Below are 27830 nucleotides of genomic sequence, written 5' to 3' on the forward strand. Positions count from 1 at the left end.
CGAATGATCGAACGAACGAACGATCGGAATTTCGACAGCATAACGACAGCAAAAAGATTATTTGACGAACGAACGGACGAATGGATGAACGAACCATGAACGATCGGACGAACGAACGAACAAACTAAGAACAGGGGGACGAACGATCGAAGAACGACCGAACGATCCTTGTGCTAGTGGGTGCTTGTGTGGGAGGTGGAGTGGGAGTGGGCGTGGGGGGGAGGGAGTTGCCATGAAATGGCTTGGGGTGGGATGAGAGGAGGCCCTTGCCCCTCTATTTATAGCCATGGTGGGGGGATTAGGGGGAGGGATGAGAGGATTAGTGGGAGGATGAGAGGATTAGTGGGAGATTAGCATGAATTTGTCTTATATGAGTGCAATTAGCTTGTAGAGCTCACCGTATGACACCGGAGGCATACGTATACGTATGAGCATGAGGTAAGTTATGAAGAAAATATTTGTAGGGACTTCAAAAATGATTCTGAAGGTATTTCTGAGGAAGAAAATATTTGGAGATATATCGGTGCAATATTTGGACAGTATTTCTGGAAAGAACTTGAAGGAGATCACTGGTGAAATATTTGTAGGATATTTGAGGAGGATTTTGGAGAGAATATAGACCACTATATTTTATTTGCTGATATCAACTCGCAAACAAACATTTTGAAATGAAATTTGAAATTCATTTTGAATTTAGAGCGAGTTTGAGAAAATTTCAGGATTCGAATTTTTGGGATGCTACAAATCTACCCCACTTAAAAGGAATCTCATCCTCGAGATTCAGCTTAGAAGGGTTATGGGTATAGCTTTACTTCAGCTACATATCTTCACTTTGCAGACTCTTCGAGGAGATAGAGCTTCAGCAAAATCTGGCCTTTGAGGGGCATCTGGTTGCTGATTGCAAACGCTGATTCTGGCTACTCAAAGATCATCTTCAGGCTTCTAGGTTTCGCTTAGCTTATTGAGGAAGCATCGATGCCAACACGCAAACCTTTCTCTTGCGAACTCCCACATGGATTCCTTTCTTGATTGGTCTTCTGGTGCTTCATCAACGGAACTTGGGTGACCAGTTCTCATCCAAAAACTTATAAGTTTCGATGATCTGGTCCTCCACAAGCTTTCTACAGGCCTTCTTCTTTTTCTCCATAGCAGGAACCTTACTGGAACACTACCCCACTTAAAAAGAATGAGGGTAGAACTCTTGAATCTTGGGGATTTGAACTCCTTGAAGTACCTCATAACAAGGGTGTTACGGGGCCTTCTTCTGATGTTGCTGCTTGAGCAGCCTGCGGAGAAATGACTGACACAGGGTTGATTCTGGGAGAACCTTCTTCTTATCTTCTCTTCACTATCATCTTTTCACTGACCCTTTATTTCTCTTTGCTCTTCCCACTGGAGGATTCTATCAAAGAGTATTACCATCATACAGACGAGGAAACCGAAGACTATGAACCATGTACAACAGTCTTCAACCCAAGAATCACGAAGCATTGTGATCTTAGGAGCAAGGGAGTGGAAAATGGAGTTGCTTGCTATTTGGCAGGGGGATTTTATCTGGTGTGTTTTTGCTATGGATGGGAACTGAGGGAGCTGGTGGGGGGAATTTATAGGCGAGTGGGGGTTGCTTGGGTGCGGAGTGGCAGTGATGGAACAGGTGACACGAGGCAGCAAACACGACAAGGGGAAGGGGGGCCTGTTGCTGGCGACGATGGTGATGAGTGCGCTGCAAAAGGGGGCGTGGGTGGTGGTAGTGCGCTGCAAAGGGGGCGTGGGGGCGGTGGTAGTGCGCATGGAGGCGGGCACGCATGCGAGGGGCATAGGTGAGTGGTGGGGTCAATGACCCTGATGTTTGTGGTCTCTGTTCCAAGAATCTTTGCCTCTCTGTATGGTAATAACTCCTTCTGTCCTCTTTTCCTGTTTACTTTGACTCAGGGCAGTGCTTTGATTCTCACGGTCGGTCCTTTTGACTGAGCGGCTGGACTGGTTTCTTCTGTAGCTTATTCCAGGCTTCAAGGGTAAGCTTCCCGGTATCTTCTTGGGTAAGGTGCTTTTCTCTTGAGATGGGTTAAGATGAGAATGGAAGCATAAGGTGAGGATTAGCTCTAATTTTTTTATCTATGTTTTTAGAGAAAACCTTTCTTAGAAAGAAAGAAAACACACAAGCTCAGCAATGTTAATCACAAACAAATCAAATGTTTTGAATAAGGGAAGAATAGAGTTTTTCCAAAGCACGGACTACTCAGATTCGGGGGCTAAGCATAACTACTATTGCTTGGCTCCTGAATTGAGAACTATGCTAAATGCAACTTATGAGCACTAACGTTAAAGCATCACATATGCACTCAAAAGGGGAGAAAACATCAAGCGAAATTCATTTTGAAATGCCCTAGGGGGCCACACAATTAAAGTTTTGCAAAACACGAGTCTACATGATTACCTCTCATACATGCAGGGCTCTAGCCAAAGTGAAGAAAAACTTCAGTACCCAATGCATGTAGAGGACTGGGCATAACTAACTCAGACCAGGCAGCTTCTCTTCTGGCAAGGCTGGCACACAACTTCAATATGAGACATCTCCTGGATGGGTCAAGAGGGAGCTGATGTTGATGACTTCTTCTGGCATCGACTGATATGGCAGAACGGGATTGAACTCTTCTTCAAGCGGGACTGGTTCTTGTAGCTCCTCAAAGGGCGGCGGTGCTGGTGGGGTGCTTGCAGCTTCTTCCTTGACCTCACAGGACGATGCTGGAATCTTCTTCATGGTGAGGGACTCAAACAACTCTGACAGGGGATCTTGGGAGGACTTGGGGGTGCTCTTGCTTATTCATAGCCTGAGGGAAGACTGGAATTCCTTCCAAGACTATGGCTCTTTCTGGTAGTTCCCAAGCCTTCTTTTCTCCTCTGGTAGAGACCAGGTGACCTTCAAGAATCTGGGGATCTTCAGCTCTCATGGGTTGAACTTGGTTGGATGAAGCGGGTTCTTGGATCCACAGGGCTCTATGTTGGTTGTGGGTGACCAAGTAATCCTCCATCAACTTCTGTACATGCTCATCCTTGGCTTGCTTCAGGGCTTCAACAACAAGGGCTTCACGACTTTCCAAGGCAGCTACACGGGCTTGAGCTGAGGTGAGATCCACATGGAGCTGATGGTTGCGCTTCTCTGCATCTTCTGCTCGGGCAATCATCTGACGGTGGTGCCGAGCCAAGAAATCATACTGTGCATCCAGGGTGAGCAGGTATGCAGTGAGGTACACGGCTGTGGGGTCATCCTCAAGCAGCTGCTTCCCTTCCAATACACGCATCCTGGCCATCCAAACTGGACGGTCTCTCTGAAAGGGCGGAAAGAATCTGAGCGGTGTGTCGGCCACTTCTTCTTCATAGATCTGACACAGGGCCCTTAATGCCTTGTGAGCGATGACTTGGCAGGTGTCTTTGAATCTGTGCCCAGTAGCAGTGACACTCCATTCCACATGGTGCAGACTGGATCCAATGTATACAATCACGACACACTTCTCTGTGCCATGCTCGACGAATTCACGACCATCATACTTTGGTTGGCTCCTGATTTCGAGGCAAACTGTGCATGCTCTCAGCAACTTGGGGAAATCATCTTCATTCTTGCAAAAGCTGGTTTAGCAGCGGACCTCCATCTGACTTCTGAGAGAAGGAAAGGGGGAAAGCATTTTTGAAATGAAGGGATGAGAGCAATATTTTTTTTAAGAAAATAGTTTTGACTCAAAAACTTTTGGATCAGGCTAAGGGTTACGTCCTGCGGCCAACCTAATAGCTCTGATACCACCTGAAGCGCCCCAATCCTCTAGGACTCAAATGTGATACAATTACTAGTCCTAGGAGGCTAGTAAACACATTTATACATCAGATGATTACTGATCTGCTTAAACGATACAAACCTATAAAGGTGGCGAACAACTTTAAGAGTTGGTCCACAACTCGGGACATATCATCAGAGTGTGGCTGAAGCAGCCCGATATACACAGCGAAGCAATTCAGCGGTCCAACAGACACAGACAAAGTTGGGAACAGTTGTAACTCTTACCCGATCTCCTTTTTTTCTAAAAAAACAACAAATAAGCAAGGGTGAGTACAAACGTACTCAACAGCCCACCTTCACCCGCGGAATGGGGAAATCAGATATAATGCATGTAATATCTAGAGCTCAGGATATTTTGCAGAAACAACAATATTTTATGCAGGGTTGTTTTGTAAAAACATTTTGTATTTTGCAAAGCGCATCCTCTCCCAAAGGAGCAGGAAGTTTTTCAATATAGAACAAAATCCCCTGGACTAAACCATCCAGGTATCTCAGCAGTTTCCTACTGGTTTTCATTTTCAAAAACAGCTACTGGACTTCCCGTCCACCATAACTCACGGCTCAACCGCCGGACCTTTTAAAAACTACTTTTCTCAAACGCACCCCTTTTTTGAAAACAAAACATTAATTGTCATACCATACCAGACTCGTCCATTCCTGTGGACACGGACTATTCGAATAGGTTTTCAAACTCTGCGCAGAGGTGTACACTTTACCCACTAGCCCGGTTTCTGCGATCTCACCGTCGTGAGACCCGAATGCCGAATCTCTTTCTTTCCTCGCACGTCCTAACCTTAACGGTTATACCGGAAGGAGTCAGGCCACCGCAATGCCCAAACCAGACAAAACATTCCCCCTCCTTATCCTCCCGGTGCTCCCCAGCCTTCATAACCCTGGGGTTGGACCGTACGAGTTCAGATTGAGTGATTGTCCACACAGTCTCGAGTGGTTGTACTTATCGTGAGTACAGATAGTGAAAGATGACAAACCGGTCCTTATATGAGGGGACAATCCTTCTGCTCATGCCTAAACCAGCTGAGCCTTCACCTTAGGCCCTCCCCTAAACCAGGGAGTCCCTGATCATCCCTACTCAAAGGTGATAAGGGTGAAAACCCTTCATCATACACATTTTGAAAAGCATTTTCTATTGAAAACTCACACCTTTTCTCAAATCATTTGTAACAAATATATCAAGGATTGATTGCGGCAAGCGGCTGGGTGGCCATAATAACTTGTCTCAAAATCATATCATGCATAAAATAACAGGCTGAGAGTTGTGGTTGAAAAAGCATAGGTAATTTATGCATCAAAGGGATCCAGTGAGCTTGTCGTGCTTATCCGGCGAAGGGGGAAGGAGAGCTCGCGGAACTGGCTTCTAGCTCCACCGCCTGGCGTAGACTTGTAGACCTGGCCTCCACGAGACAACACGAACGCTCCGATAACTATGCAACATGAACAAGCAAACATACAAACCAGCAAGTATACCAACAAATATTTAGTATAGTGGTCAAAATAGCGATACATGGATGGGTAGAGTCTTGAGTAGAATCTGTGTCATGTGGTGTTGTGATATTACTGGTGGTGGAGCGGAGGTGCTTACCTAGAGGGTGGACTGGAGGCGAAGCGACACTATACGTGTGGCCGGCAGAGCGGAGTAACTGAGTGGGTGGGGGTGTTTGCCTTGGCTGAGGGTGTTGAGTGTGTGTGGAGAGGGAGAGGGTAGCTAGGTGTATTTATAGCTGGGTGTATGTGGTGTAGCACAGTGAAGTTCACTGTTGGTGAGAATAGTGATGAATGATTCGTCTGACTTAATATGAACATGAGAGTTATAGGCAGAATATGGGACAAGAGTATTTTGGGAGTTTTCTGGAATATGGACCATGCTTAAGGGATAACATGGTTGGATAGGGAATAGTTTGATAAGAATTTAGAAACAAGAATGACTGAAATCTGAGTTTGGATGGAGGAGTTTTGGATTTTATAATCATAAGGATAAAAAGAAAAGGAAAGGAATATTCTTGGAATATTCTAGAATTTGAATATTTAGAGATATTTGGAAAATCAAAAATACAAATGTATTTTTGAGCAGGGTGCGAGGAATTATTTTTGAGCTTTTCTTGGGCAGAGGTTTATGTTGGTGGAAACTGTTCCTACCTACTGTGTCACATCAGACAGCAGTGAGGCGAGACCCAAATAGCTAGAATGTTGTGGTATTCTGGTCCGAGTGGGCTGTGGTATCTTGGGCCAAGTTTTATAGGATTGAAGACATATCCATACAAACATGGTTTGCCTTTCTTTTTGGAAGTCTGGCTTGAAAGAATCCCAAAGTTAAGCGTGCTCAACTTGGAGAAATTTAGGATGGGTGACCAGATGGGAAGTTCCTTACTGGAATGAAAATCACAGTCACCGGAGTTCGTATGACTGAAATTTGGGTCTGGCTGGTCTTAGGTGGACTGGACAACATGATGGATGAGTAGTTGAAATTTGGGGTGATCGGATGATCGATGAATAGTAACGATGAACAATTGCGTGGGGGGAGGGAGTTGCCATGAAATGGCTTGGGTGGGATGAGAGGAGGCCCTTGCCCCTCTATTTATAGCCATGATGGGGGGATTAGGGGGAGGGATGAGAGGATTAGTGGGAGGATGAGAGGATTAGTGGGAGATTAGCATGTATTTGTCTTATATGAGTGTAATTAGCTTGTAGAGCTCACCGTATGACACCGGAGGCATACGTATACTTATGAGCATGAGGTAAGTTATGAAGAAAATATTTGTAGGGACTTCAAAAATGATTCTGAAGGTATTTCTCAGGAAGAAAATATTTAGAGATATATCGGTGCAATATTTGGACAATATTTCTGGAAAGAACTTGAAGGGGATCACTGGTGAAATATTTGTAGGATTTTTGAGGAGGATTTTGGAGAGAATATAGACCACTATATTTTATTTGCTGATATCAACTCGCAAACAAACATTTTGAAATGAAATTTGAAATTCATTTTGAATTTAGAGCGAGTTTGAGAAAATTTCAGGATTCGAATTTTTGGGATGCTACAATACACCAGGCAAGCGTCATCGACTTGTTACTCTTGGAGGTTGTCGCCTCCTAGATCGCTTGGGTGTTGTCCTCGTCGAGCTCTCCGTGAAGAATGTGGAGGAGCCGCGAAGTTGTTGTGAGAGGTTTGTGCCTACCTCGCCTGAGCGACAAAGGTGACACTAGTGAAATCGAGGTATTGAGTGAGTTCTTATCCACTTGGCTCAAAGATCAAGCCATGTCTTGGTAGAGGAGCAAGTGAGAGCTTGAATTCCACCTCAACGTGGATTAGGGGTGAATGGCAAATCACCGATACCACAGGATAAATCTTGGTGTCCTTCTCGTAACTATTTTACATTGTTTACAAGTAGTTGATAACTTATATATTGTTTATCTTTGTGACATTAGATTAGATTGCTCATTACATTTTGTTGTCTCATCAAGGCTAGAAATATTTGCATCTATTGTTGTTTTTAATTAAATTTGTCCAGTATATTTCATTTTAGTCAAAACTGTCTATTCACCCCCTCTAGCCGGTGTCCTAGATCCTACACATGTGCCACCTCCGATTCTCGCCGAAACCACACCACGTCACTCAGTAGCTAGGCAAGATTTGGTCGGTCCATCCGCCTCGCACGAGTTGCTCGGCGGGAGTTGTTCAGTCCTTCCGAACTGCACCGCTGTGTTTTATGGTCCAAACTCAGCGAAACCAACAGCTAGGTGGTTTTGAGGCTAACCGACCAAAACTGTCGTGAGTAGAGTACCACATGCACGTCTCCCATGTCCTGGACACGTGTCCCACTAGTCCTCGACAGCACCGGCAACACGATCCACTCTACCATGTCCTCGTGCCGGTGCATGTCAAAGGTATCAAGCACCACTACTAGTCACTTGGTTTCTTTGGTCCCTTGGCCAAGTCCTAGTGCTCGTCCTTTGTCGCTCCTGGTCTATTGGCACGAACCCGCATGGCCTTCATCTTCGTCATCGACCATCTTACTGTGCTTCACACCTACACACCACAAACCAAGAGTTGCACATCACATAATCTCATACTCTGATTAGTCCACCGACTACACCAAAGAACTACCCATGTTGACAATCATTCATTGTTAACCTAAACCACAAGGGATAAGTCAACCTTGTGTTCGCAAGAGCAATTGACATTCTCATGCTTAGTAGTAAGGCTTCATACTCGGCAATGTTGTTGGAGGCAGGATACTGTAGTTGTAGTATGTATGTAAACTTTTTCACCTCTAGTGGAAGTGACAATAACTCTTGCCCAGCCCCATAATGAAGTCGATTAGAGCTTGAGCTTTGATAGCAACACATTAAATGTGATGTCATAAATTCTAAGTTTGATAGCCCATTTAGCAATTTAGTCAATAGCATCTTTATTATGCAAGACTTCTGCCAATGTGGATGATGCGTGTACTTCAATTTGATGCTCTTGAAAGTAGTGAACCAGCTTATGGAAGGTGATGAGTAATGCATATGCTAATTTGATAATATGAAAGTACTAGAGTTTGACTCATTTAATACCTCATTGAAGAAGTATACCACTAACTATGTTGGTTGAACATTACCTTGAATTTGCCTTTCCACCACCAATGCAATACTCACAATATGTGTTGTGACCCAGATGTGTAACTATAGAGTTTCTCCTAGCTTAGGAGAGACTAGGATGGGTGGACTCATCATATATTCTTTGAGTTTTTCTAGAGCTTGTTGCGCCTCATGAATCAAGATGAATTGATCCTGCTTCTTGAGCAGCTTAAAGAAAGGTAACCCCTGGATGCTGAGTTAGGATATAAAATCTACTCAGACATGCCATGCACCCTATCAACTTTTGGACATTCCTGAGACAACGCGATGGACCCATCCTGAGGATTCAACAAATTTCTCTGTATTCGCTTCAATGCCCTTCTAAGAGACCAAACCTAATAATTTAGTGAATGGTACACAAAAAGTGCACTTCTTTATATTTAGCTTGTTGATGCTAAATTTCTTAAACTTTTGAATGTCTCTGCTAGGTCAGAGATAAGATCCTTCTTAAGCCTAGGACTTGATGACCACATCATCTACCATATTTTTTGTGCAATTATGGTGACAGACATTTTTGGATTCCTCTCTAGTATGTATCCCCCCATGTTCTTCAACCCAAATGGCATGGTTGTACAGCAATAAGCTGAATGGGGTTATGAATGAAGTCTTGATTTGATCTTCCTCGTTTAATGGGATTTGATGATAGCTAGAGTAACAATCCAAAAGAGAGAGTAGATTACATTCAGAGGTAGAGTCTACAATCTGATCAATGGGTGACAGAGATAAAAGATCTTTTGGACACGCCTTATTGAGATCAGTGTACTCAACGCAATTCTCCATTGCTTATTTTTGTTTTGAATGGGCATAATATTAGCCACCCATTCAGGGCGAAGAACTTCTCTAATAAATCATGCATCTACCAGCCAAGTTATTTCTTTTTTATTACATCTCTTTTGTTTGATAGGTTTTGCAATAGGGCTCACATTGAGTGGATGCCCCGCCAACTTCCTTGGGACTCCCGACATGTTACATGGCTTCCAAGAGAAGATACTTTGGTTGTCCTAGAGAAAACTGTTGAGCATGAGTTCCTATTTTGGATCCATACTGTAGCACCCCGAAAATTCAAATCCTAAAAATTTCTCACTCGCTATAAATTCAAAATGGATTTTAAATTTTGTTTCAATATGTTTGTTGGTGAGTTGATGTCAACAAATAAAATATAGTGGTCTATATTCTCTCCAAAATCCTCCTCAAAATATCCAACAAATATATCCCCAATGATCCCCCTCAAATTCTTTCTAGAAATACTGCCCAAATATTCCACTGATATTTCTCCAAATATTTTCCTCCTCAGAAATACCTTCAGAATCATTTTTAAAATCCCTACAAATATTTTCTTCATAATTTTCCTCATGCTCATATGTATACATACGCCTCTAGTGTCATACAGTGAGCTCTACAAGCTAATTTCACTTATACATGAATAATACATACTTATCTCCCACTAATCCTTGTCTCCTCCCACTAATCCTCGCCTCATCCCCCTAATCCCCCACCTTGCCTATAAATAGAGGGGCAAGGGCCTCCCCTCAAGCCACCCAAGCCATTTCATGGCAACTCACTTCCCCCACTCCCACTCCCACACAAGCACAACACAAGCACAAGAATCGTTCGGTCGTTCGTTCGATCGTTCATCCACCAGTTCATAGTTTGTTTGTTCGTTCGTCCGATCATTCATGGTTCGTTCGTTCGTTCGTCCAAGTAATCTTTGTTTAGCCGTTATGCTGCCGAAATTCTGATCGTTCATTCATCCGATCATTCGATTGTTCGTCCATTCGTTCATAATCCCTATTCATCGTTCATCGTTCGTTCATAGTCACTATTCATCGTTCGTTCATACGGACTATTTATCATTCATTGGATCGTTCATAGTCACTATTCATCGTTCATCGAATCGTTCATCCTACTATTCATCGTTACTATTCATCAATCATCCGATCACCCAAATATTCAAATGCTCATCCATCATGTTGTCCAGCTCACCTAAGACCTACCAGACCAATATTCCAGTCATACGAACTCCGATGACTGTAATTTTCCTTCTAGTAAGAACTTCCCATCTGGTCACCCATCCCAGATTTCTCCAAATTGAGCACGCTTAACTTTGAGATTCTTTCGAACCAGGCTTCCGAAAAGAAAGGCGAACCATGTTTTTATGGATACGTCTTCAATCCTATAAAACCTGGCCCAAGATACCACAACCCACCCGGACCAGAATACCATAGTATTTCAGCTATTTGGGTCCTGCCTTACTGTTTTCTCACGTGACACGGTAGGTAGGAATAGTTTCCACCAACATAAACCTCTGCCCAAGAATAGCCCATAAATAATTCCTAGCACTCCGCTCAAAAATACATTTCTAAATATTCAAATTCTGGAATATTCCAGGAATCTTCCTTTTCCCTTCTCTTTTTATTCCTATGATTATAAAATCCATAACTCCTCCATCCAAACTTAGATTCCAATAATTCTTGTTTCTAAATTCTTATCAAATTATTCCCCATCCAACCATGTCATCCCTTAAGCATGGTTCATATTCTAGAAAACTCCAAAAAAATACTCTTGTCCCATATTCTACGTATAATTTCCCTGTCCAGACTAAGTCAGACGATTCATTCGCAACTATTCTCACCAACAGTGAACTCTACAATACTAAACCACATGTACCCAACTATAAATATACCCAGCTACCCTCTCCCACTCCACACACTCAACACCCTCAGCCAAGGCAAACCCCCACCCACTCAGTTACCCCGCTCTGCTGGCTACACGCCTAGTGTCGCTTCGCCTTCAATCCACCCTCTGGGTAAGCACCTCCACTCCACCACCAGTAATATCACAACACCACATGACACAGATTCTGCTCAAGACTCCCATACATATATCACCATTCTGACCACTATACTAAATATTTGTTGATATATTTGCTGGTTTGTATGTTTGCTTATTCATGTTACATAGTTATCAAAGCGTTCGTGTCGTCTCGTGAAGGCTAGTTCTGCAAGTCTACGCCAGACGGTGGAGCCAGAAGCCAGTTCCACGAGCTCTCACCCTTTCACCGGTTAAAGCACGACAAGCTCACTAGATCCCTTTGATGCATAAATTACCTATGATTTTCAACCACAACCCTTATCCTGTTATTTTATGCATGATATAATTTTGTTGCTAAGAGACATGTTAATATGGCCACCCAGCCTTAGAACTTTTTTGCAATTCATCTTTATACTCCTCGACATTTTTGTTACAATATGATTTAGTAAAAGGTGTGATTTTTCAAAATAAAATGTTTTTCAAAATGGGTATGATGAAGGGTTGTCACCCTTATCACCTTTGAGCGGGATGATCAGGGACTCCCTGGTTTGGGAGGGCCTTATGGTGATGGCTCAGCCGGGGGTGTGAGAATGAAGGATTGTCCCTCTCGCATAAGGACTGGTTTGTCATCACTCCTTACCTATACTCTTATCAAGTACAACCACTCGAGACTGTATGGACAGTCGCTTGATCCGAACTTGCACGGTCTATGCCATAGGGTTATGATGGCTGGGGAGCACCGAGAGGATAAGGAGGGGGAATGCTTTGTCCTGGTTTGGGCATGGAGGTGGCCTTGTTCCTTTCGGTATAACCGCCAAGGTAAAGTCGTGCAAGGGAAGAGAGAGTTTCAGATTCGGGTCTCATTGGCCATGAGATCACAGAGCCGGACTAGTGGGTAAAGTGTACACCTCTGCGTAGAGTTAAAAACCTATTCGAATAGTCCGTGTCCACGGATATGGATGAGTAATGGCATGAATTTTACAATTAGTATTTTGTTTTCCAAAAATGCTTTTGAAAAGTGGTTTTAAAAGGTCCGGCGGTCGAGCCGTGAGCTAATGAAAACCGGTGGGAAACTGCTGAGATACCTGGATGGTTTAGTCCAGGGGATTTTGTTCTATATTGAAAAACTTCCTGCTCCTTTGGAGAGGATGTGCTTTGAAAAATATAAAATGTTTTACAAAATAACCCTGCATCAAATATTGCTCTTTCTACAAAATATCATGAGCTCCACATACTCCATGCATTATATCTGATTTCGCCATTCCGTGGTTGAAGGTGAGCTGCTGGGTACGTAAGTACTCACTCTTGCTTATTTGTTGTTTTTCAGAGAAGGAGATCCTTGATCGGCTAAGAGTTACGCCAGTTCCCAACCATGCCTGTGCCTGTTAAACCGCTGATTTGCTTCGCTGCGTATATCGGGATGCTTTAGCCCCACTCTAATGATATGTCCCGAGTTGTGTACCAACTCTTAAAGTTGATCGCCACCTTTATAGGTTTGTCTCGTTTAAGCATATCTGGAACTATCTGATGTATAAATGTCTTTACTAGTCTCCTGGGACTACCGGACTAGTAATTGTATCACATTTGAGTCCCAGAGGATTAGGATGCTTCACATACTGAACCCAATGTGTGTGATCTTGGAAGAGTCATTGGGATCCAATTGGATTTGCTTAGTAAGCTTGGACTTGACCTATAGTGAGGTCTCCTTGTGTGGAGGTTCTAGATCCTCCGCTCATTCTACCTCTAGATGATTTAGCTAGAGAGCCTCCTTTAGGCTGTCACACCCTGTCTACATTACATGGGACTCATCTAGGATACACCCTTCTATGTCATAGGTGTAAGATTGCTTTAGGTTGCCTCTGACCATGATCGCCCCATTAGGACCTAGCATTTATGGATTGAGCATGTATAATGGGGCATTGCCATGAACTTGGTGATCTCTTGATGATTGAATGATGTGATGGACTAATATTTGTCAACTCAAAGTGTGGAAACTCTATGTGAAAGTTGTTCTCAGAGCCAAACATAATAGAAAACAGAGTTGTAGACTTGCCTAGGATAATGTCGTAGAAAGGCTCAAGAGTCAGATCTAATTATTTCTCCAATAGCCCCATCATACTAAAGGTTTTAGTGAAGAGAGTATTTAGATTGCTCCTATCATCAACAAGGACACGATGAATCATGTGTCGCCCACTATTGGATTCAAGATCAGAGAATACCTACATGGCCAAGGAACATGATTAGGGTGATCAAATCTATCAAAAGTAATTGGTACCTTAGACTAGCGGAGGAACCCTAGCGTGTTTGGCTCCACAACATAAATGTACATCGTGCTCTGGCTTCTGTTTTATTTTGGACTCATACGAGTCGAGGCCACCAATGATATACATGATATCTTGCATTGGCTCTAGAAACTTGCTCCTAGTGTCGTCGTTTTGAGTTGTTGTTCCTAGTGGTATTGGAGCTTTCTGACTTTGGGTCTTTGGGTTTACACCCTTTCAGGAGTTTCTACACAAAATCCCTGACATGTCAGCACTCTTGTGTTGTATGTTGGCTATATGGATGGTATATGCATCTCCCCTCCTTGATGCTTTGGAACTTGTTGAAGCCCACCTCCTTGATGGTTGCATTACCTCGGCGTTGTCGAGTTCCCCACTTGACCATGTTGACTTGACGATCGGATCTACGCTTCTGGGCTTTCTTCTAATTGACCTTATGGTTGGCTTTGACTTTATCCTTTTGTGATGAGGTCATACTATGCATCACTTCTTTGCCTAGAGCATATTTATGAGCCACTTGGAAGAGAGAAATCAGGGTTATTGAAGCCTTTCGAATGATCTTTTGCGGTAGCTCTCTATTCCCGAGGCCCTTATAGAAGACGTAGATTGTTGCTTCCTCCAACATACTTGAAACATCAGCCTTGATGTCTTGCCAACACTTGATATAACTGCACATGCTTACATATTCCTTCTGCATGATCTATTTGAGGCCATACTATATCTTATCTTATTCACAAGTCAAGTCGAAGTTGTTGATGATTAGGCGCTTGAGTTCCTCCCATGAGTTGACGATGTTGGCTAGGAGGTCGAACAACCATTTCTTGACGTTGTTTCCTAGGCACATGGACATGTAGTTTGCCATGATAGAGGAGTCTCCTCCAGCCATGGTGATGGAGAGTTGGTACACCCCTAGCCAAAACGACGGATTAGTGCGTTCATTGTATGACTTGACCAGAGGAGGTTTGAAGAGTCATATGTCTCCATTTCATAGTAGTTGTTGTCGTGATCTGGACACATGTGAATGTCCTTGGATCGGTGTGGATAAGGTTGATCTGACTTGGCGCAATGGTCCCTCCTATGAGGAGTTTGAGTCCTATTGGATAGAGATGGTTGTCGGGCTCCTTCTCGATAGGGACGAGGAGAGTTATCTCTGGATCTATCTAGCTGATGACTTTAGCTGTTGTAGGTGCATCATGCCTCCTTCTAGGTCAAATCGTCATATGACTCAGCATTATCCTGAATTGGTGCCTGAGCCATAGGATCATCCACACACCACCACCACCACATATGCCATCATGTTTTGAGTATTCTATAGGTCAGCATGATCCTGCGTGTTATCAAGAGGGATAAATGGAGTAATTCTATCTAATAGGAGCTTCGCGGTCATGATGTTCTATGTTGGCATGTCATAGACCTGTTGGCCTTGAAAATCGACCATCTAGATCTGCTCATGAGATTCTCAAGCATGTCGAGACAACTCGTATTTATTCTTTTGTCATTTCAATGCCTAGTCATCGTTGTCGCTATTGTGGTTAGAAGACTAACCTTCCTAATGTCTAGAGTCTGCCATGAAGATGAACCAATCTCCCAATTAATAGAAGTTTGAGTCCAAGTCAAGGTCGGAATCCAAGTTGGAGCCTGATACAAAAATGGATTGGTATCGAGGTTGAACCTAGGCCAAAGTGTATATTGGATTTGTAAAAGCTTGGTCGAAGGATGCCGCAGATGCCAAGGTTTCTCGGACAAGCCCAAGATATCCTAGCTCGTTGTAAACGAATCTAAGGGTGCCAAAGAAAACCTCTTCTCCTTGTGTAAAGCTCATGGCAGACATCACATCTACTATGATTAGCACAATATCTCCTACTTGGCGGGCCAACTGTCAAGAATTATTCGGTAATGAATTTATGTGGTAGATTGTGAGATCAATAACTGAAGATAAATGCATAGAAAGAATGAAGATTTAGATAGGTTTGGACTCTCGGTGCGAGATAATACCCTACGTCTTGTATGTTGGTGGCTACTGCTTATGATATGATGATCTGGCCTCTTGGGGCGCCTCGTCACTCCTTTTGTAGTATAAGGAGAGGGGCGGTTACATGAAAGTTATCTGGTGTCGTACCAGATAAGGTTACATATTAAAGAAGCACTACCGGAATCCGAGTCTTTGCCGAGTGTTGGATTCTTTGCCGAGTGCCTTTTGTTGGACACTCAGCAAAGAAGGCTTTGCCGAGAGCCGCACTCGGTAAAGTTAGGCTCTCGGCAAAGAGCCTCTTTACCGAGTGCTGGACACTCGGCACAGGACCCCACTCGGCAAAGACAAGTTTGCCGAGTGTCAAACACTCGGCAAAGAGGGCTCTCGGCAAAGGGCCGTCAGCGGCCGTCCCAAAGCTGACGGCCGTCAGTCTTTGCCGAGAGCCAACGTTTGGCACTTGGCAAAGAGTCTTCTTTGCCGAGTGTCCCATAGTAGGCACTCGGCAAAGGAGGCTTTGCCGAGTGTCATCTCTAGACACTCGACAAAGTATATTTTTATTTTTTTTATTTTGTCTTCCAAACTTTTTGTGGTATGTTCCTACACTATGTAGACCTACATGTATCATTTGTGGACAATTATAACAGAGTTTTCAATCGTTAGTAGATTTAGTTTGTTTATTTGAATTTCTTCGGAAAATTCAAATTTGAACTGCAGGTCACTCGAAACTTGGAAAACCGTGCATGAAAAAATGATATTCATGTTACTTAGCATAATTTACGACCTATTTCAGAAGCGTACCGGAAACTTCGAGCAACATGCTCACTAAACATGGCCATGAACTTGGCATCCACATGTTTAAAAATTGTATAAAACACAAACAAAGTCAGAAAATCATGAAACTTGTCCACGTGTCATGATATCATATGTACAGGCTGTGATAAAAATTTTAGAATGTTTGGAGAAAGTTGTGAGACACTATGTGTAGAAACCTAAGAGATCCACATTGAAACTCTATGATTTCATGTGTAGTCCTCTAGGTTTCTACACAGCTTTGTCGAGTGTCTAGAGATGACACTCGGCAAAGACAGCTTTGCCGAGTGCCAGCTGTGTGGCACTCAGCAAAGAATAGGGAAAGAGTCTTTGCCGAGTGTCCCCTGGGCGACACTCGGCAAAGACGGCTTTGCCGAGTGCCAGCGATCTAGCACTCGGCAAAGTGTATTTTAAAATTAAAAAAACTTTGCCGAGTGCCAGATCACGGGCACTCGGCAAAGCGCCCTACATACCAACGGCCGAACGCTTCTTCCTCACTCTCTCTCTCACTCACTCACTCAAACGCCGCCGCCGCCGCGCCCTCCCTCGCGCCCGCGCCGCCGTGCCCTCACGCTCGCCGTGCCGTGCCCACCGTGCCCGCGCTCGCCGTGCCGTGCCCCTCGTTTGTCGCGCCCTCGCCCTCGCCCATCGTGCCCCTCGCGTAGCCCCTCGCCCTCGCCCGTGCCCCCGCCGCGCTCCTCGCCGTGCCCCCGCCCACCGCCCCCGCCGCGCTCCTCGCCGTGCCCCCGCCGTTTCCCCGCCGTGCCCTCGCCCGCCCGGCGCCTCGCCCGCGACCCGTCGTCTCGCCCTCGCCCCATCGCCTCGCCCGCGACGAAACCTCCAAGGTGATTGCTTGATTTATGTTATACGTGTATGATTTATATGAAATGATTAGTTTTAATATTGAGTTAATTATATACGTGTATGATTAGGTTAATATGTAGTATTGTTGATTGTCGGCCATCGTGTCGTTGAATTATGCGTGGATGTCAGCCATCGTGCTATCCAATCGAGAGATGTCTAAAGACTATTCGAAAGAAATGTAGAAATAAATGCAAAATCGAGGCTTCCATTGCAGAGGCATACATTCTAGAGGAGGTCTCAAACTTCACAACAACTTATTATGGTGACAAACTGCCGAGCGTGCATAATCCACCCCTCGTTACAATGATGGCGACAATGAATCGAACCTTAGCATATTTCGAGGCCAACTCGGAAGCGCAAGTGGCTCGACCACCAAGACCCTGACACATGAAGAGTGGCGGCATATCATGCTATACGTATTGACCAACCTTGAAGAGGTGACGCCATACATGGAACAATTTCTTCATGAATTCTGGCGTCGATCAAGGGACCCCACTCCACAGGAATATGACGCTCTTCTTAGAAAGGGTGCGAGAAATGGGTTGCCCGATTTCATTTCCTGGTTCAAACGTAAGGTACATGCTTAGTTTGTAAAAGAGATACGTCTTTGAACTCAATTTAGCGTCTTTTAACTTGCGAATACTTGCAGGGCCAAAGAGATCCGTCTATGAGTGCCGAGTTGAGACAAGTAGCCAACGACTTTGCTTATAGGGTCAAGAAGTATTCTGGGTATGACGTCAATGGATACCGTTTTCGCACAACACACTACGACAAAAGTCGGCCCAATCGGAAAACAACGTGTTCTGGAGTCTTTACGCCGGGCCTTGACAATGTCGATTATTTTGGACGAATCGAAGAAATATATGAGCTCAATTTTTATGGTTCCAAACCTCTTACTCCAGTGATATTCAAATGTCATTGGTTTGACCCTCAAGTGATGAGACGGACACATTCTAATCTTGGGATAGTCGAAATTCGACAAGATTCCACCTAAGCAGGAGACGATGTCTATATTGTGGCCCAACAGGCCACACAAGTGTATTATCTCCCATATGCGTGTCAAACGAAAGAACATCTTAAAGGTTGGGATGTTGTGTATAAGGTATCGCCGCACGGTAGGTTACCTGTTCCTAATGATGAATATTACAACTTAGACCCGGACACATATGATGGAGAGTTCTTCCAAGAAGATGGGCTAGAAGGGCGATTTGAGATAGACTTAACTGAAGCTATCGGAATGGACGTATATATTGAAATGGTTGTTGATGAGGAGGATGATGAGGTGCAAAATGATAATGACTTAGTAATCCTTGAAGGCAATGACATTAATGATGAGGTTGCGTCTTCCGATGGTGTTGAGATTGAAATGCTTGATAGTGATGATGAGAGTTATGATCCGGCTAACCCCGACACATATGAAGATTATTTTTAATCGATATAATGCTATATGACTTTTTATTTCGCACCTGTTTTTAAATACATCTTTTTATATGTGCTTATTTGTTTACTCTTAATTGCAGGTTGTTGGACAAATATGGTGGGCGGTTTCCTGAGGAGGAGGAGGGGGAGGAGGAGTAGGACGGCGGACGATGCAGAGCAGGCAGCGCAGCAGGACGAGGCAGAGCAGGCAGCGCAGCAGCAGGCGGCGCCTCAGGACGACGACGACCAGCAGCAGGACGACGACGACCGGCAGCAGGACGCCTCAGGTTCAGGCGGCTCTAGTTCGAGGAGCATCTACCTGCGAGGCCCCGCGAGTCTCCCGCCGCGTCCCATACTTCGGGACAGACGACCGCTGATTCGGCCGGAAGGGGAGAGGTATGTAACTTTATGTTCTTCATTCTTGTTCATATTATGTGTTCAAAATCATAATATAAACTAATACTTTTTATTTATCACTTGGACAGGTCTTGGACGGTTTTGGATTATGCTGGGGGTCATCGTCACCCCCCCAAATAACATCCTCGGCCTGTTGTGCAGGGAACACTTCCCTGGACTTGTGGAGTACGCCGGAGTGACGGGCCCAGCCTTCACCTTCGACCACTACGCCGTCGCCCCCGATGCAGTAGACCGGGACGGCAGGGAATTCAATAACAAGGCGGAGTGGGTGAAGCAAGAGCTGTGGGTAAGTCTTAGTATAATGTAAAATATGTCACATTCGTTGCAAATTCTTGAAATAATGTATGGATACATCGTTTTTGTATGCAGAATTTCTTTAGATGCGATGCTGGATACGAGGCTAGGGCGGATGTGGTGGCCACCACGAGCTGTAAGAAGCTCGTCGTGGACATGCACTATGAGGCATGCATCCAGGCCATCATCACCTACCACGGCTCCGTCCTTGGGGAGAAGGTGACCAAACCTCAAGCCCGAACTATGTCGTTGACCAGGGAGCAGTACCTGCAGGTAAAGTCATGCATGTTTGGTACCAGTACTCCATGCATGAATTTTATTTTATCTTCTGATATGCACTTTATGTGTTTACTTTGTAGATGATTCCACATTGGTGCGCCGCACATCCTCTGTGCTGGGAGCAGATGGTGGATAGGTGGTGTTCGGCTGAGTGGGACGAGGCGCACACAGCTAGCCGGGAATGGCGTTTGATGATGCAAGGCCCCTCCCACCACCAAGGCAGCCGGAGCCTGGGCCAATATGCCGAAGCATGGGTACGCCACCTTTTTTTATTTAGATATATAGCACTAAGTTAGATATTATTTCTAACTATCTCGTTGGTTTTCGTTGCAGTCGGCGTCACATGGTGGCAGGCCTTGCTCCACCTTCTCGGCCTATGCTATGGCCCATAAGGGTAAGACGACGTCCGACGTCACCTACAACCCGGATGACGGGCCCGAGGCCTACACCAACCCCGCCGTCTACAGCCGTCTCCATGACTACACCGCCATGGCGCAGGAGGTCCATGGCCCAGACTATGATCCGAGCACCGAGCCGATCGACCCCGATGTGCTCATGAGGGTCGGAGGAGGCAAGAGACATGGGCGGTACTGGATTGCCGACGGGGCAATCGACTCGTCCTCCACTCCCACTCTGTCTCAGGTGAGAGCAAGGAGCACGGGCTCGAGTTCAGCCATACGACCTCGGCACGACAGCTCACAACATCGCATACAGCAACTCGAGGTTAGTGCTTCTGTAACTCGTCCTTTCTTAAGTTATATACCTTCTCTTTGAGTTACTATAACGTTGGCTTGTAATATTACATACCCAACTAGAAGAAGAGAGGAGGGAACGTCAAGAGATGGAGGCGAGGATAATGGCGGAGCGGGCGACGGCTGATCAGAGGATGGCGGAGATGTTCCAGTACATGCAGAGCCTTGGCGCCGCACAGGGCATCGCTCCGCCACCTCCATTGTTCCCCCAGTTGACCCTACTCTCTTCCACACTCCTGTGAGTATCAAAACTGTAGTTAGATGTTTGTAATGCATCTGGTATAACACATGCAATCTCTTCTCTGTGCAGGGCCAATCTGGGGCGGCATCCAACAACCCTCCGGAAGGGTTCAGCCCAACGCAGCCCCGGTCAAACCGCCCACCTCCATGAGTGTTGTGTTTTCATTGTTTTAGACTTCAGAACTTATGTATAATACTTATGTCTGTGTTTGATACTTATGTGAGAGCTTGCGATGTTTGAGACTTATGTTTGTGTTTAATACTTGTGTTGAACACTTATGTTTGTGATGGATATTTATGTTTGTGGTGACAGTTTTATGTTTGTGTTGGCTATTTATGTCTGTGATGATATCTGTGATGTATATATGTGATATCTTCTGTTTGTGTGGATGGAATACAAAAAACAAATAAAAAAGGTATATACTGGTCACTTTGCCGAGTGTAACACTCGACAAAGAGGCGCTTTGCCGAGTGTCTGGGTCATAACACTCGGCAAAGAGCACAGACCTGGGCACCGGCTTAGGTTCTTTGCCGAGTGTTATGTCTCTGGCACTCGGCAAAGAGGTCGGCTTTGCCGAGTGCCACTTGGGACACTCGGCAAAGAACCTGACATGGGGACCCTCCCTGGCGGGTTCTTTGCCGAGTGTCCCAAGTGGCACTCGGCAAAGATGGATTCTTTGCCGAGTGCTGCCTGGAAGACACTCGGCAAAGATAACTTCTTTGCTGAGTGTCACAAGGGACACTCGGCAAAGCCGCTGTCTCCGTCACCCGACGCCGTAACGACCGCTTTTCTTTGCCGAGTGCTCTCTGGCACTCGGCAAAGAGGTTTGCCGAGTGCCCGAGAAAAAGCACTCGACAAAGAAGGCTTTGTCGATGCACTGTTTGCCGAGCCTTCTTTGCCGAGTGTAACACTTGGCAAAGCCTTTGCCGAATGTTTTTAAGGCTTCGCCGAGTGCTTCAGGCACTCGGCAAAGCGATTGATTCCGGTAGTGAAGGATATACATTGTAGGATACACATCACCCTAACCGAGCCTTGGCAGCTATCTTTACATGCATTTTCCCTTATCAATCAGACTCTACCATATTACATGGAGATCGACCTTGTCTACTAATATGATAAGATCCCACGCTTCAATCTTTCTCGGTTGAGTCTATCAAGTCTAGTATCTCACTGACATGTGGACCGGGTCCTTGGATAACATCGTTGAGTGCTTAAGCCCACCTGTTAGAGTCTTATTCGTTGAAGTGCCCTCAGGTACCTTGGTATATATCCTTAATAGACGGTACTGCGAATATCTACCTATATCGGTTGTGATTCACGACTTCAAGTGACACATGATATCAACTCGTGTGAACGATTTTACCGATGCTTTGAGCATGAGCCTCTTTGCTAGGTATATTCTTATCTTTGAATGTGTTAAATTCAGTTCATTTCCTATTTTGATCGGTATGATTTTTATGTATATGTCATCTACTATTGTGAATAGTAACATTACACACATACATATACATGCCATCACATATCCGATATGATTTTTTGAATTAAATTAAATAAAAAACTGAGTGAATTCCTAACACATTTAACTATATGTTTTATAAGTTAAGATTGCATAGATTATATTGGTCTCATAAACATAGTTATAAAAATTAGTGATCAAAGATGTGCTCCAATTGTGTGAAAAATACTGTATGTTTTAGAGAGTATCATTCCCGAAGACTTGAAATTTCATCTAGATGCAGTGGACTCTTTCTATGGCAAAGTAGGGTTGACTGACTCCTATATTGGCTGCCCCGACCAACACTCGATACTTGCAACCAGGAGCGAATATGATCATGCAAGATTGCAACAGGCAACAACAAAAGGTTCGATACTTACATGCAAAGACAGGGAAAGAAAATTAGAAGTAACGAAAAAGAAAGGCACGAGAGAAGGAACGGTGACCTCTCCTTTCTTAAGATTCCCTGACGCTCCACTTTTCCGCGTCTTCTATATTTCTGGCTTCGGTGATGCCACGATTGATGGAAGGCGACACTGCGTTCACGAAATAACTCAATTATTAATACCTGTCTCTATCTCAAATTAACAAATGGACATCGGCTTATAAGCTGTTTTTTTTTGTAGGAACTCAGGTGTCTACAGCGCCAGATAATCGAAATAGTAACTCCTGAACTGCCAAAGGGTGGCCAAATATTTGTGCCGCGACACTATGCCGTGTTTGTTTCAGTTTTTTTACTGATTGTGACTGACAGAAGCTGCCACAGACGGCCAAACATCCAGCTTTTCAGTCCGCTTTTGCAAGAATCGTTTTTGTGAATATCGTTCCAAATCCGAATTAGGGCCCGCTCAGTTCACAGGGAACCGTTCCTTGGAACAATTCCTAGACCAAATTGCATGCCTAATTTATAGAATCTGATCAGCTGGAACGATGCCTTAAAGAGGACTTGACCCAAATAAGTTGTCTCGACGATATTCTTGCCCCTGCACTGAACGTGACACTTCCCATGTCACTAATTCATAACAGAAAAGGGGTTTCAAATCCGACTGGTACCGACTGCAGTCTGCTGCAGGAAACAAAAAAAATGCTGAGAGCTGGTTTGGTAACTAGAGAAACGGAAGTGATCTGTGAGGAGTAATCTCCTCGCTATTCAAAAGAAGTCGCAGCACTAGCTGCTGGGGGTCAGCTATGAGCCTATATATTACGATGCCAGAGAACTGTCAAAGTTAACAGTTTGGTTTCTCGGAAGTTTAAGCTTCAAAAGACGGTTAGCTGTATCAGCTGATGCCCTGGAGAATATCACACGAAGCAGTGGAATTATTTCCCGCCAGATGTGTAGAGTGACAACTTGCAAAGTGAGACTTCTATTCCATTTCGCATCCAAACTGTGCTCTTGCGTCGCATGTGTTCATAGAGTATATGCGTCAAGAGCAGCATATACTCTTTTTCTATACTTTTATTTTTAGCACCAGAACTTGAAAACATGATATCTTACCGATCTTGACACAGTTTTGAGTTATGGAGCAAATTGGACCTAATTTAAACTAATGCTTCCCACCAAGATATGCATAACCCAGAACCAAATAAAAAGAAATATATGTAGAACATGAGAACAAAGCTAGGAGATAGTGTCCAGGCCTCCAGGGTGGTAGCTAACAATGCTATTTCCTCCCCCTAGCCACAAAAACTACTTTATAAGCCTTGAAGTTACAATATCTTACAGTTACAAGTGTAAACCATACTCCATCTGACCCAGGGAAAAAATGCAATTCTCATTTCGTAAGGAGTTAAACAATTTCAAGTTTGACCAAATCTATTATTAAAAACGGTACTACTGTTTATACTGCCGAATAGTACCATTAGATTAATTATGATATTTATTTTCATAATAAACTTATTTGGAGAGAGAAATGTTGGTACTAATTTCTATAAATTCGGTCAGAGACTTCAGGAATGAGGGAGTATCATTTATCTCTTCATTCAGAACCACAGTAGGAATGCCTAAAACTGCCCCCCTTGGGGAAAGCGTGCTAAAGAATGTAGTAGAATATATGAGCAACTTACTAAATCACAATGTCCAGATATGAAAAAACAGTTGCTAATACGTAGAAGTAGATGTTGACACACATGATAACAGGGCTGTTTTCAAGGAAACAAGAAAAAAGATCACCAATGACAGTGGCCAACCTGATTTTGGGTTAGTGGCTGTTGCTCCCAGTTGCTATTACGTTGGGCCTTTTTCAAACCAGCTCCTAATATTTCTTGGCAGTGTTTCATGGCACGTGACATTCTACATAACAAGAAAATGTCAAAAGTAGATGGACAACAGTTAACTGCAACCAGTTTATATTTTATGACGATTGTATATTTATATACCTTTGACAATCCAGAGAGGCCACCAGTAACCCCTTTGAACAGCTTCTGCAAATCAAGTGGCATTTAATAGGACTGAAAACATTCCAATTCTCCATACGATTGCTTTGTTGATGAGATCACATTGAATATCATAGCCTTCGCTGTCCAATGTACAAATAGTAAGTTATCATCCAATAAAATCCAAAAGATATTTTTTAAAGAGGACCATATTAGATGACAGAAATGCATAACATTACCCAGCTTTAGTATCTTAGATGGACACATAATATGCCTCAAGCAGCTATCCAATGCTTTTGGGTCATCTTCATACAGTTTTTTTTAAATGAAGGCTAGCTATCTTATCTGATGCAATCTGTATGACTGAGACCTGACCAAATAGCTAAAATCAACCACGAGGGTAACTACTATGCAAAGAGATAAGGGGAAAAGAGCACTAATATATACAGTGGTTCAAATGGGAATAAAGGTTGCAGAAAATTAGCAACAAAAGAATAGAAATGGGTAGGTGTTGATAACTACTAAACTTCATGTCTACTCTCTTAGTCTCTTGGATGTGTTGGTGCGTGTTGTAAGGGTTCTTACCTCTTTTTCTTATTAATACAAATATGTGTAGCTCTTCTGCATGTTCGATAAAAAAAACATCAAAGATCAAGGAAACAGTGGACTACAAAGCAGGATTTGAATAACAGAAGATGGGTGGAAGACATCAAGGGAACTCTGACTGTCCAGGTTATAGTTGAGTATCTACATATCTGCGTCTTTCAAGATTGAAATCAAATTTGGAGGAACTCTGACTCCCCACCCACCCACACACACACCAAAAAAAGCCAAAGGAAACATAGTGTTTCGTGCTCCGTCTCTGGTCCTACAGCAACAAATACCTGACCAGCACAAATGGAAATTTACACGGTCTGGCTCCTACACCAGCAAGTCATCATATAACACTTAATTTGATCCATCAGGTTTGCGCCATGGAAGCAATTTTGAAATGTTGTGCTCCTCTGCTAGAAATTCTTCATATGTCTAGCTGTTAATTTGATGTTGGACTTTTGACCAACTTGTCAGGTACAGGTTACCAAACCCAACAACCTGTTCCTCTATGATCAAGCCGAGGAACCAATTCAACACATATTTGTCTCCTGCATATTTGCTCGACAAGTCTGTACATTAACCTTTTAAGAAGCTACATTCCATTGCAGCTGCACCATAAGGTTCACGGATTCATTTCTCAGGTTGGTGGTGGCCACCAGAGGTGGTTTCACTCTAGGTTGGGGTCGTGGTCCTGTGGATTTCTTGTCAGGCGCGCGTGTTTGTAGCTCATTAGGCTGGTGGTTAAGTGTTCGTCTCTAAGGAATTTACCTCTTTTTCTTCTTGATATAATGATACGTAGCTCTGTTGCGTGTTTGAGAAAAAAAATCATTGTGATTATTAGAACTTTACTGTCCCCTCCAATTACAGATTCCATAGGAACTGATAAGGAAAAACAGTAGTTAACAATATACAAATAGGGTGATTGTCTCCTCTCAAAAACTCTTTTAGAAGATTTGGTGTGAGGATTAGACTTCACAGTGAAACAGGATCAGCAGCAGAGTAGATTTCAACGGGTGAAGGAATATAGATAATGAAACATGCAATCCGTTTTGAGGTATACCATATCCATAGCAGTGATTTAAGAGATAAATAAAAGTGGCCACAGGGACGTGTGATAGATCAGAAAATGCAAGTAAACGCATGGACCGCTGTTCATCGTGCTGATTAGTTTCAGGGCCTTCTAGAGTAGCTTGTTCAAAACAACCCATGCTTCAAAGCACATCTAGCTTGTAGAACACCACATATCTGGAAACAATCATCAAGAATGCAATTTTGTTTCCATGAAAGATATACTTCTTGTTTGGCCTTTGCCTCTAATGGACATTAAAAATTTGAAGTAATGTGTATTTCATCTTCATCTACTTCAAAGCAACTCTCTACTGTACTCTAGCACATTAACAAACTCTGTTTCAGTAATATACTGGACCGAGTCTGAATTCTACTGTTGTCGATCAACACTAGCACATGAACAAAATTCAACCAAATTCCATTTTACTGATGTTAACCTATTCTGTATTGTACAGTTGTGCATCAATATTTCTATTTCACAGTTTCAGCACATGAACAAAAACACAATCAATGAATCACTGTCTGCAGAACGAGGTTGGAGATTGTAGGCAGCAGAGCAGGAGGGAGGACAGAAGAGGCTCACTGCGGCGGCTCGGCTGGTGGCCGGCGGTCGGCTGGATGGCTGCAGCTCCAGCGGCACCGTTCCGTGGCCGAGGCAGATCTAGAAGGAGCCTTGGAGGCGTTGCGATGGCGTGTGCAGGATACGGGACGTTGGCGATCTCGTACGGTTTATCTCATCATCATATCAGCCTTTTGTTTTACAGACTCATAATTAATGTAAAACATTACAGACTCATAATTAACATGAAATAGATAGTGCAACGACTAATATGCCAGCAGTCTTTCTGTACCAACGTGCAAGCAAACTATTTGATCCATTAGATTACGATCCAACCGCAGACACAACCCTATTTTGTTATGGTTTTTTTATAAAAATTATTAAGTTGGTGGTGAAAGGGTTTAAGTGTTAAATATGACCAATGGTTAGATTACGATCTAATGGATCAGATGGTTTACTTGTACGCTTGCACTTAAAAACTACTTGCATAGTCGTCCCGTGTCTTACTATTCACAATATTTATCATATTTAGACTTAGGAATAGCTCAAGTGGTCAGAAGCTAAGCATTAGGCTAACTATTTCTATCCCATGTCCAAACTATGTCAAGCAAACAGTATAATTTATAGATACAAAACAATATTTTAGATGACTATAAGTAAACTGTTAAAGACAATCTTATATTCCTTGGGAAGGAGAGATTACTAGTTCAAACCTCAAGTAGGAAGTAGCGTTGGTTTATTTTTTGGTTTTTCTCGCAAGGAATCGCTCTGCGCGTTAGATTTTCTCGCGTAGGGAGACGGACGCGTACTATTTTAGAGATTAAAATTCAAATACATCATGAAACGAATAAAAACATAATTCATAGCAACACTTAAAAGTTACGTAACTTAAAAATAAAATACAAAATTTATAAATAAAAGTATATACAATAAAATAAATTTTTTAAAAAAAATTATAAATAAGTATAAATTATTTATATTGGTTCCTCTTCGGCTCAAAAACAATCTCTCTAGTAAACTGTTCAGTTGACCCACCGAAGCGGTTCGATGCACCTCTACTTAGCCCAACTTTACTAAACTTAGGCATTTCTTCTTCAATCGAGTTGGCTGCACATAAGGGTGTTACTATGATT

At 43.5% G+C, this 27830-nt stretch overlaps 1 long non-coding RNA gene across 5 annotated transcripts; it reads right to left on the reverse strand.

Annotated features, from left to right (window-relative positions):
• Positions 1-6894: 6894 nt before the first annotated feature.
• Positions 6895-26921, reverse strand: LOC103630241 (uncharacterized). 5 transcript variants are annotated; one of them, XR_002266050.3, is made up of 5 exons: positions 26722-26917; positions 24480-24619; positions 24291-24393; positions 22550-22639; positions 6895-7877 (listed from the first exon to the last, which is right to left on the reverse strand). It is a non-coding gene; the product is annotated as an uncharacterized lncRNA (long non-coding RNA). The 5 variants fall into 5 exon arrangements; XR_002266049.3 differs by lacking the exon at positions 6895-7877 and adding an exon at positions 20347-20603; XR_002266051.2 differs by lacking the exon at positions 6895-7877 and adding an exon at positions 24716-24846 and having other exon boundaries at positions 22298-22639; positions 26722-26891.
• Between the last annotated feature and the right edge of the window lie 909 nt (positions 26922-27830).

This window comes from Zea mays, chromosome 6, assembly GCF_902167145.1.
Source record: "Zea mays cultivar B73 chromosome 6, Zm-B73-REFERENCE-NAM-5.0, whole genome shotgun sequence".
Taxonomy (NCBI): domain Eukaryota; kingdom Viridiplantae; phylum Streptophyta; class Magnoliopsida; order Poales; family Poaceae; genus Zea; species Zea mays.